Consider the following 11,666-nt stretch of genomic DNA (forward strand, 5'->3'; position numbering starts at 1 on the left):
GTGGAGTCAACAGAAGTGAAACATTGCATATAGTATCAGAGATTTTTTTTTTAATATTGATCAGTTTTCTTGATTGTTTTTGTCTTCCTCTTTTTCTTTAAAAATTGTTTCATATAAGAAAGAATTCTTTGGGACAATAAAGAGGACGAATTTAAGTATAAATTTAGGCAAATAAAAAAAGACATTAAAATTTTAATTTAATAAAAGAAAATAATGCATTTTTTTCTGAGTTCAAGTCAATTAAATCATCCTGGGGGTAACCTTATTTGAAGAAACTTAAACAAAAATGTCATTCATCATATTAGCAAACTTCCATTAGGCCTTTCCATACTTTATAAGGGGAGAGGTTTTGGCAATCAAAAATTTCAAATCAAGTCACATTTCACAATAAATACATCAAACTTATTAGGAGACCTTCATGGACTCCTTGCAAAAATAAATGCTTGGACAACACTGAGTTTCTTTAGGTAATATTATCTGGTCTTCATGTTTCCTCCTGCATGAACTTAGTATTTGACTCCCCCAAATCTAAATTCAGAGGTTCATAAGGCCATAGCTTTAGAATTAAAAGGAACCTTAGTAATCTTGAGTCCAATCTTTTTTTTTTTTGATGCAAGATGCATTTTTAATAAATTGGTAATCTGTCACTGGGCTAATAATCCACAGGATGCCACTTGTACATAGTTTACACGTAAAACATTTCTTTAAAAAAAGTATTGTAGCACTCATGTTACATGATATCATCATCTGATTCATCATCTTCTTTCATACTGGCATATTTCTCTGCTTCTGTTATATCTTTCGAAACAATTTCATGCCTTCCTTTGGTTAGTTCTCCAACCCAACTGAGCTCCATTTCAAAAGCTTTGTCCTTAACTTCATCATGTACTATATATATTATTTTGCAACTTCTTTAACAACATCAAGACAAGTCATTTCTTTCATCTGGAGTTTCTCTATCTCTGTTTTTGCTGCTTGCCTGGCTTTACCAATGGCACATCTCCAATAACTGTATGAAACACCCGATGGGTCAGTCACGTAGAATTGTGCTCCCTCATTTGCACCGTAAGACCCTAACATGAAACTGCAACCAAAAGGTCTGACAGCACGTTACTGTGTGTAAGCATGTACATATATGACTACTCTGTCTCCAAGGTGTTTTAGTGGAATATTATAGCCATAGTTAGATCTGAAGTTGGAGGCTTCTTCTGTAGCTATGTCTGCTAAAAAACAAGCATCTGCAGGTGGGGCCAAGATGGCAGAGTGAAAGCAGTGACTTGCTTGAGCTCTCCCCCAAACGCCTCCAATACCTATAAAAATAGCTCTAAACAAATTCTAAAGCAGCAGAACCCACAAAAAGACAGAGTGAAACAAATTTCCAGCCCAAGACAACATGGATGGTTGATTGGATCAGAAGGGTATTTCATGGCTGGCTGGGAGAGAAATGCATTTTGGCATGGGCACACAGGCCACAGAGAACCTGGAGCAGGCCTCAGAGGACTGAACTGTGGGCAGCTGTGGGGGTTTCCAGACTTCTCAACCCATGAATGCCAAAGACAACTTAGAAGGTCAGTGGGAAAAGTCAATTTCTGTGGTGAGAGAGAAGCTAGATCACAGCCCCAGTTCCCGAGCATGGCCCGGAGGTGGCGGCTGCCTCCTGAGCTTCCAGCCCACTGACTGAGGGACAAATGAGAGAGATTAAGGGAAAAAAAATTTAAAAGTCAAAAACAATATTCTCTATCACTGAGAAATTTTAATACATTTTAGCAGGGAAGGGTTTTATTTGTTTTTATTTGTTCTGGGTTTTTTTTTTTTGGCCAGGTATATATGCATAATAAAAGCATTAATTTGAAAGAAAGGATTGAGATAAGGATGGTGCCTCAAAAGTTGTTCAGTTGAGTTTTTCTTGTTGTTATTTGCCTTTTCCTCTCCCATTCATTTGCAGCAGAGGCAAAAGAGATTCTTAGAGTTCATAAAACAAGGAATCCTGAAACACAGAAAGTCCTTGGCAATTATTTAAAAAGGTAGTCACTAGAACAATTTTCAAGAAACTATAGCTATTAAGTAAGATATACAAAGATCTTTTTTTTTTTTGCCTTAAATCATTAAAGGTTGCATCTAGTAAGCAGGAAGGAGAAGGTTGAATTTCAGGCTGAATACCTTATAGAACTACATAGGTAGCTAGTCATCTCTGTGTTCCAAAAGGGCTTGGACACTGGGGTCAGATAATTTCCTTTAAGAAGAAGGAAAAGTTTAAAAAAAAAAAAACTTACCATGACCAAAATTCTGAGAACTGACAGATCTCTACTTTGGGAGGGGAGGATGAGTAACAAAGGTTTTATTTTAATTTATTTGTTTTTCTTTAGTCTGATACTGGGTTTGTGAAAGGCCTCCCTCTCTAAAAAAATTCTGAGATGGACCTTAAACCTCTGGCCTTGAAGTTAAAGGAAAGATGGCAGACTCCATTCTTCTCATAGAGAGAGGTTTTAAAAAACAAACAAACAAAAAAAAACCTTGTACAATTATCCCTTTCACATTCAGATTTTCCCCAACATGGTTTTGGTATGTCACGGGTCAGCATAAGAAATTAAATGGGAATTTTTCAGGACTTTTGTAGAAGCCACAGATGACATGCAAAGGCCAGTGGATGGTATAGAAAAAAAGTTTTAAAAGTCAGAAATACCTAAAATATATGTATAGTACTGTATAATATCAACCCAAATTTTACAATAAGATATTGTAAACACCTCGTAGAAGAAAAAGAAAAAAATTCAGACTTCTCTGGGACAAAGTTAGGGCCAAAAACTTCCAGATTGTGGGGCACCACACCCCTCATCCCCATAATTGGAAGGGATAACTGTAATACCTCAACTAAATATTGTAGTTAAACCAGAATCTAAAAGGAGAGAGAAGCTTTTCAATCATATGTCTAGCAGAGCCATCCCTGGTAGAGGCCAATGATTGTGGGACTAGTAGAGCACCTTCAGATAGCAGCTATAGCTCTGCAAATGTTCAGCCAGAAGCAATACTTGGTAAAGTCTATATTCCATGTGAACATAAATGGTGCAAATTATATCTATTAGAGACAACATGACTAAACAGGGCAAAGACAGCACCAGAAGAAATGAGTAGCCCTGAGACATGAGAAGTGTGTCACTCCTATGTATATCTGCCTCTACCACATATATTCATTATTTGTATGCCCCTCCATATGAACACACTTGTCAGAAGTGTCCCCTTATATGTGTACCTCTAAGTGGGTACCTATACTCTATGTGTGTGTACTTCTACACTAAGACAGGTATCATACATTCACTCTGTGTGTGATTATCCATGTATGTGTGAGGATAGCAAGTAAGTTAGTATAGGATTCATGTGTGAAAGTGTAAGAGTGGGGAGTGTGAGTAAGTTGCTAATAAGATTTGTGAGTGTGGGAATGAAAAAAAAGGGAGTCATTAGGGTAAGGGTACAATCTAGTGAAGAAGGTAAGTGGAAGATATGAATGATATGAACGTGGAGAGGGGTGTGAATGAGGGAAGTAATGGATAGATGGGTTGGATGGATGAGTCTAGGATCAAATACAAAATCTTCTATTTAGCATTCAAAGCCCTTCACAGCCTAGCCAAACCACCCTCCTTTTTAGTGTTCTTACACTTAAATCCCTACTTATACTCTACTCCCTGATATTGGTCTCTTTGCTGTTCCTTGGACAAGATGCTCCATCTATCCATCTAGTTGAGGGCTCTAGACATTTTCTCTGCTTATCCCCCATGCCTAGAATGCTCTCCCTCCTTATCTCCATTTACTGGCTTCCCTGGCTTCCTTCAAGTCTGAACTAAAATCTCATTTTCGGAAGGAAACCCTTCCCAATCCCTTTAATTCTAGTGCCTTCTTTCATTTAATTATACCTATTTATCCAGTATATAGCTTGATTGCACATACTGGTACATATTTGCTTGTTATCTCCTCTTTTAGATTGTGAGCTTCTTGAGGTCAGGGACTTTCTTTTGCCTCCTTTGGAATCCCTAGTGACTGGCACATAGAAGACACAATAAATGTTTATAGATTGATTAATGGAATGCATGGATAGATGGGTGGATAGAGGGAGTAAAGAAATGGTTAATGGATGTCTCACCAAAGACTTTCTCTTCTCTCTTTCCACCTCATCTAGAAAGAGAGTCATGAGGCAGGGACTCTCCTTGTGCCTAGGCTGTCTACTCTGCTGAGGGGTCAGAGCTTCCCTATGAAACCCTTCCTCTTCTCCGGGCCTGCCTGTACCTGGGAGTGGGGTGTGGAAGGATTCAAGGGTCTAAAGGATCCAGCTGAGTCTGGGGCCTTGACCTCGCCCCTGGCCCTGAGGAAACTGAGGGAGGTAGAACTTAGGCCCTGGAACCCAATTTGGGCTCTACTCTTGAACTGAGGACAAGGGAGCAAGCAGACAGGGAAGACTCTGAGACCAAGGTGGGTTCACCTGCCAAACTCTGCCTTGTTTATCTGTTTGTCCATCTGTCTATCTGTCTCTCTCTCTCTCTCTCTATTATTTTGTCTGTATATCTATCTGTCTGTCTGTCCATTCATTCATTTAATTATTTTTTAGAAACAATAACTGTCTTAGTAAAAGTCTGAAAATAACATTACCTCACTAAAGGAATAAAGTTCTCAAAATTTATTGTAGCTATTTGCCACTATTATAAGAGACTTCCTGACTGTGTTGTATATACTTCAAGTTGATAGAAGTCTGAACTCTAAGAACATGGACAGGTAAAATGTATATGTGTGTGTGTGTGTATGTGTGTGTGTGTGTGTATGTATGTGTGTGTATGTGTGTGTGTGTTTTTATATGTGATAAATCACAGAAAGTCTTTATAAACTGATTTTTTTTCTTGTGTAGTGGGCAGTTTCCCAAATACTCTTCATATAGAATTACTGCAATCTTAACAAATAATAACATTTGGGCTACCAATAATCACATTCATTCTATGGTTGACCTATGCTCAGATAACCAACAAATTTATGTATATCTGTGTGCATGTGTGTGTGTGTGTATGTGTGTGTGTGTATATATATATATATATATATATATATATATATATACATATATATGTATATATGTGTATGTATATATATACATATATATGTATATATATGTGTGTATATGTATATATGTACAGACATATGTATATGTATGTGTATATATATAAGCTTATGCAAAATTTAAGATACTCAAATATATCTGTGATCTCATCAAGGTGGATATGTCTTTCAACGTTGTAGATTAGAATCCATCAATGTCATAGCATAGATATGCAAAAGACAGATAAAAATTACCAAATGAAGGTACAGAATAATATCACTATTGTCAATGAAAAGATCAATGGCATTAATATTCCATTAGCAATCTCCAAGTCCTTATTGACTGTTTCCATCCCAAATATCTGTCTAGAGGTAGATGACACCATCTCCTGCTATTACGATTGCTTTTAGCATCTAAATATTTAGGATATTTACTTTTCTGAGTATTATTTGCCTACCACAAAATTGAGGCTGAAATCCACCACTAATTGATTTAAGATGGTACTTTTTGAGTAGTTATGCTCAAGGAAGGTCTGTCAATACAATTTTCTCTCAATTGTCACAGAAATGTCAGGTATAATGAGTCCAGGTGCACACATGATAATGAATGTCTTTAATTAATATGATGCTTCCACCCACACTCAGACAAGTTGTCTGACACAAAGTGGTTTGTCAGAAAATTTAACATCATATTACACTTGGCAAATGATGTCTGCATTCATTATTTCATTTGATCCTTACAATCCTTTTAGGTAGGGAGAACAAGTACTATAATACTCTGTAGAATAGAAGCTTCTTGGGGACAGATATGATTTTGGTTTTGACTTTGCATCACCAGAACTTAAAAAGGTGCTGCATACATAGTAAGCATATAATGAATTTTTATTGAATTAAATTGAATTTGACAGATGAGAAACTGAGATTCACAATGACTTATTTATTGTCTTCCTCAGAATCACATAGCTAACATGACAGACTCAAATTTCTTGACTCCCACTCCAGTCCCCTTGTCTCTCCACCATGCTGCTTTCCTGACTGATAACACCTTAGAGTGAAATTTGGGTTGTGAATTCAATTAGCTAAGTTTGGGGTATAAAGAGCTAGGGAATTTATTTCTCAATAAGTGCATGTGCTGCTGTATCTGAGGGTTCCATTTGGCAAAGATGGAATGTCTTCAGTTAAAACTTATGCTCAATTTCAATTATCTTTGGCTATGCATGAGCTTGGGCCTCTAGGGAATATGATTTTTCTTCTCCCTATTAACATTTCATCTCAGTGCTTGCTGCTGTTCTGCCATTGCTGCTCTCCTTTTCTGTGCTTCTTGTTCTTCACATACCACCCAAAAAGGCAAATTGCTCCTTTATAATAACATTTAATTTATCTTTAAAATAGTAATTTGGACAAGGTGCGACACTTTTTTTTTATTAGTGGGCATCAAAAATGTTCATTATTCTTTCTTATGGAGGCACAGAAACAAAAGGTTAGACCTACAGAAGAATGCATGCACTTTTAATCATTAGGTAGGTGTTGTTTTGGATGTCTGTGTGTATGTGTGTCTGTGTCTGTGTCTGTGTCTGTGTTTGTGTGTCTGCGTCTGTCTCTATATCTCTCTTTCCCTCTTTCTTTCTCTCTGTTCCTCCCATCTGCCTCTTTTTCTGTCTCTTTCTCTCTGTCTCTGTCTCCATCTTTCTCTGTCTCCTTGTCTCTGTCTCTCTCATGAGCTAGGAAAGGCCTTTTATATTTAGTTCAGCCCTCTCATTTTACAAATGAAAAGCCTGAGGCTTCAGATAATTTAAGTGGTTTGCCCAGTATCAGACAAGTAAGCATGAGTAAACTTACAAACCAAAGTACTTTGATTCTTTCCACCATAACATGTTATCTCTGAAAGCACTGAAGAACCTAGATACCATTATACTTCTGTTCTTGGTATATATCCTCAGAAAATACCCTTTTGTAAAACTTAGTAGATGTTGATTGATTAGATGATACTGGGCATTGAATCAGTGGAAATTCATAATGGGGAGAACACAGATAAATAAGGGCTCAAACTGATAGGAGTAAAATGACAGCCTGCCCATTCCACAAGTCTACTCTTATCTCCTGAGAGGGAGACAGAAGTCACACTCTGAGAACCCAGCTCATAAGTGTCAGTCTAAGATGGGATAAGGACTGAAGAAGCCATATGAAGTAGCTTTATAAAGATTACATCCCAAAGAAGGTCCAATCTGAGATCTATTAGTGTCCTTTACATACATTGCACTGATTAGGAACCAAAGTAGAAAGCAAGGCAAAGAAACAGGAAAACCACACTTGGAGTATGATTTTAAATTTCTCGATGGTGCGCTAAGAAATTCAGTAGTGGGTTTGATGTGTGTGTGAGTGTGTGTGTGTGTGTGTGTGTGTGTGTGTGTGTGTGTAAATATGTGTGTGTTTGGGGGTGAGGGAGGAACTTGGATTGGGGATTTTTGAAGAAAGAGAAACTCCTGCTGTAAGTTCTGAGCCAAAGCCTACTTTATATACTAAAAAGAATCATAAGATCTTAGAGCTAGAACTGGAAAACACCTCAGAGTCCAGCTTGTCCAATCTCCTGTTTTACAGACAAGGGAACTGAGGCTCAGGGGAGGTTAAGTTACGGTCTAGGCCATTAGGTAGTAAGCATCACAGATAGGATTTGATCCTAGGACCTCTGGCCCCAGAGACAGTGTGCTTTCTACTGTACCACACTGCCCCTCCAAAATGAAGTTAATAATACCAAAAAGGAGATTGTTTTAGATATCTACTCCCAACACACTGTCCGTATTCTCAGTACTGGTCTTTCTATAAGCTCTTTCAAGATAGCCATTGTATTTTTATTTATCTGTGTAACTTGAATTTCTAGCTCTTGATGAATATTTACTTAATGTAATTGAATTGAATCTAAATGATATTCTCAATAAAATAAGCTAATAGTAATATGTGTGTATATGTATGTGTTTTTATTATCATACATATATATGTATGTATACATATGTGTGTGTATGAAGTAGCATAATACTAGATGGAGAAGTAGGTTGTCAACGGCCCTCTAAAAATTCCTAACTTTCTCTGTAACCACATTAAAAGAACTTTTATTTCATTGTCACTTCCCACTCCAATGTCATTCACTTTAATAGCAATTTGTTAAACCTTTACTATGTGCTAGGGATACCAGGGCAAAAAGAGCCCTTATCCTCAAAGGACTCATATTCTACCATTCTACCTCAAAGGTGGTAGAGGTGATACGCTAATAAGTTAGCACAAAATGTATACTAAATAAACACAAACAATTTTTGGGGAAAGTATTGTCAACCCTGAAAACAAGTGACCAAAGAGTCCCAAAGGTTTTGCAACCATTGTTAACTCTAAAAATACCAAAGAGCTCACCCAGGTTATTACAACTGCAGTTAACTCTGAAAAATAGAAATACCACCAAAGAGATAACAGTGGTCATAAGCCACTTTTTCCTTTGGGAGGAGAAAAGCTTGACACATATGCTGAGGCCTCCTCTGGTGCCAGGGAGACCTACTTAAGTGTGAGCAGATCTTAATACATGTATATATACCAATGTCCATCAGTAGGCTGTAGCCCTGACAATGAGGGATAACAGCAACAATGAGACAAGTTTGATTCATAGCAGTGCTTCAGGACCAAAGCGTAGTTTCTGCAGGTCTGAGGTCAGGGACGGCTAGTGCTGGTGGGAAACAATTCTGAGATTTTACCATGGCTGAATTCATCCAGAGCATGTGCAAAAAGGATTGTTGTTATGCCAAGCTTAGGGTACAGCTTGCTTCCTGAGCCTTAGTTCTGGAAAATGGGAGTGTTTTCTAATAGTAAAAAGAGAGGAATGGTCTTAGCATAGGGATCCTGACTACCAACAACTGGGGAGTTTGGGAAAGGTCACATGTACTAAGTCACATTTAAGCTGAATGTTAAAGGGAGTTATGGGTTCCAAGATGAGCTGAGAATGAAGGAATTCATTGCAGACATAGGGGATATTCAAAGGCCGAGGTGGGAGAAGGGAAAGATGTGTACTGAGAAAGAGCAAGTAGGTCAATTTCAGTGTATCCTTGACCTCATGAAGAAGGCATCATGTGAAATTAATATGAAAAGATAAGGTTGTAGCTAGGTTTGGCTTTAAAAGCCAAAGAGAGAGGTTTGTATTTTATCCTAATGGAAAGAAGGAACCATTGAAGATTCTTGAGCAGAGAAATGACATTCAGACTCATGTTTTAGGAATTTCAAATAGGAAAGTACATGGAGGGTGGATTGGAGAAAGAAGAGGCTGACAGCAGGGGGACTAATTAGGACGCTGTCGCAATAGCCCTGATAAGGGATGATGAGGACCTTGAAAACCTCAATTTCATTAAATGTCCATTTTTTTTTTTCTTGTGAAGGATTCATTTTTGCTGGGTAGGTGATTCTTGGTTATAATCCTAGCTCTTGTGTCCTCCAGAATATCATATTCAGAGCTCTCTCATGTATTAATGAACAAGCTGCTAAATCTTATGGTATCCTAACTAAGGCTCCATGTTATTTGAATTGCTTCTTTTTGGCTGCTTGCAATATTTTCTTCTTGACCTGAGAGATTTGGAATTTGGTAATAATATTCCAGGGAGTTTTTATTTTAGGATCTCTTTCAGGAGGTGATTGGGGGATTCTTTCAATTTCTATTTTACCCTTTGGTTTTATGATATCAGGGCAATTTCCCTTGATAATTACTTGAAATATGATGTCTAGGCTTTTTATTTTATTGTGAGTTTCAGGTAATCCAATGATTCTTAAATTATCTCTCCTTGATCTATTTTCCAGGTCAGTTGCTTTTCCAATGAAATATCTCACATTTTCTTTTTATCATTTCATTCTTTTGATTTTGTTTGATTGTTTCTTGATGTTTCATGGAGTCATTAGCTTCCATTTGCTCAATTGTAATTTTTAAGGATTTTTTTTTCAATCAATGAGCTTTTTTTTTTTTTTGGTGAGGCAGTTGGGTTTAAGTGACTTGCCCAGAGTCACACAACTAGTGACTGTTATGTGTCTGAGGCTGAATTTGAACTCAGGTCCTCCTGACTCCAGGGCCGGTATTCTATCCACTGTTCAACCTAGCTGCCCCATAGGCCTTTTTTGAAGGAGTTGTTTTCTTCAGTGGATTTTTGTGCCTCTTTTGCCATTTGTCCTATTCAGTTTTTAAAAGTGTTATTTTCTTCAGTATTATTTTTGTGTGTCTCCTTTACCAAGCTGTTGAGTCTTTTTCATGATTTTCTTGCATCCCTCTCATTCTCCCCCAATTTTTCTTCTCTTTCAGGAATTCTTCTTTTGGGGGCTTGAGGCTAATTCACAATTTCCACAAAATTATTTGAGCTGTTTTGACTTGGTTGTCTTTTGAGTTTGTTTTTTGATCTTCCCTGTCATCATAGTAACTTTCTGTGGTCCAGTTCTTTTATTATTGTGTGTTCATTTTTGCAACCTCTTTCTTGACTTTTAACTTTCTGTTGAAGTTGTACTCTGCCCCTGAAGTGAAGGAGACACTTTTCCAAGCTTCAGGTTTTTCATACTGCTGTTTGCAGAGCTCGTTCCGGGACTGTATAGGTTTTCAGTTTTTCCAAGGTAATATTCTTTAAGGAGAGGCGTGGTCACTGCTCTTCTGGCCTGTGCTTTGGTTTGTGAGCAACCATATGCATTCTTTTTTGCCTTGGAACTGTGACCAGGGTCCCTGTTCCTGCTAGTACTTCTCTTTATCCTTAGATTGAAATCCAGAAACATATGGGCATTGTAACAGAGTCCTGCATCCAGTGCCAGTAAAAAGTCACCTGAAATCTCTGGCCAGTTGTTACCCCTCCCCCCTTTACTGTCAGTGAGCTAAGAGGTCTGGAAGCCACTGCCACTGATTCAGTTACCCCCAAGGCCTTCTGCTGGCTTGCTTGAGGTGGCCTGTGGTGGACTGAGCTCCACTGTCAGCCCAGTGAGATGCATCTTTCCTGACAACCTGTTGTCTTGGGTTAGAAAATTATTTCACCCTGTCATTTTGTTGGTTCTGCCACTCCAGAATTTTGGGGGGTATTATTTTAAAGTATTTTAGAGGGGAATTTGGGGAGCTCAGGGTAGTCCCTGTCTTTATTTCACCATCCTGGCTCTGCCCTTTTATTAATCATTTCTACTTCATAAGGGATATTTCATACCTGTATTGTCTCATGGTTATCAATGTTTTCTTCATTTTAAGTGTGAATTTTGTGATAAGAAGCTCATGTTCTGAGCACAGTTCTAAGTCTTGTTTTAATTGACTGCAAAGAGCTTCTCCACCTTTGACTGAAAAATATATGATCAATCTGATTTCAGTATTGACCATCTGGTGATGTCCATTTGTGGAGTTGCCTTCTGGGTTGTTGAAAAAGAGTGTTTGCTATGAACAGTGAATTATCTTGAGAAAATCCCATTAGTCTCTGCCCTGCTTCTTTTTGTACTCCAAGGCCAAACTTGCCTGTTATTCCAATTATATTTTGATTTTCTACTTTAGCATTTCATCCCTTATGATGAATGTGACCTTTTTTTTTGGCATTATTTCTAGAAGATGTTATAGA

At 37.8% G+C, this 11,666-nt stretch overlaps 1 pseudogene; it reads right to left on the reverse strand.

Moving 5' to 3' along the window:
* Window positions 1–730: 730 nt before the first annotated feature.
* On the reverse strand, window positions 731–11,061 carry LOC110192104 (proteasome subunit alpha type-3 pseudogene; annotated as a pseudogene).
* Window positions 11,062–11,666: the final 605 nt, after the last annotated feature.

The sequence above is a fragment of the Phascolarctos cinereus genome, unplaced genomic scaffold (assembly GCF_003287225.1).
Source record: "Phascolarctos cinereus isolate Bilbo 61053 unplaced genomic scaffold, phaCin_HiC Scaffold_726;HRSCAF=1367, whole genome shotgun sequence".
Lineage (NCBI taxonomy): Eukaryota > Metazoa > Chordata > Mammalia > Diprotodontia > Phascolarctidae > Phascolarctos > Phascolarctos cinereus.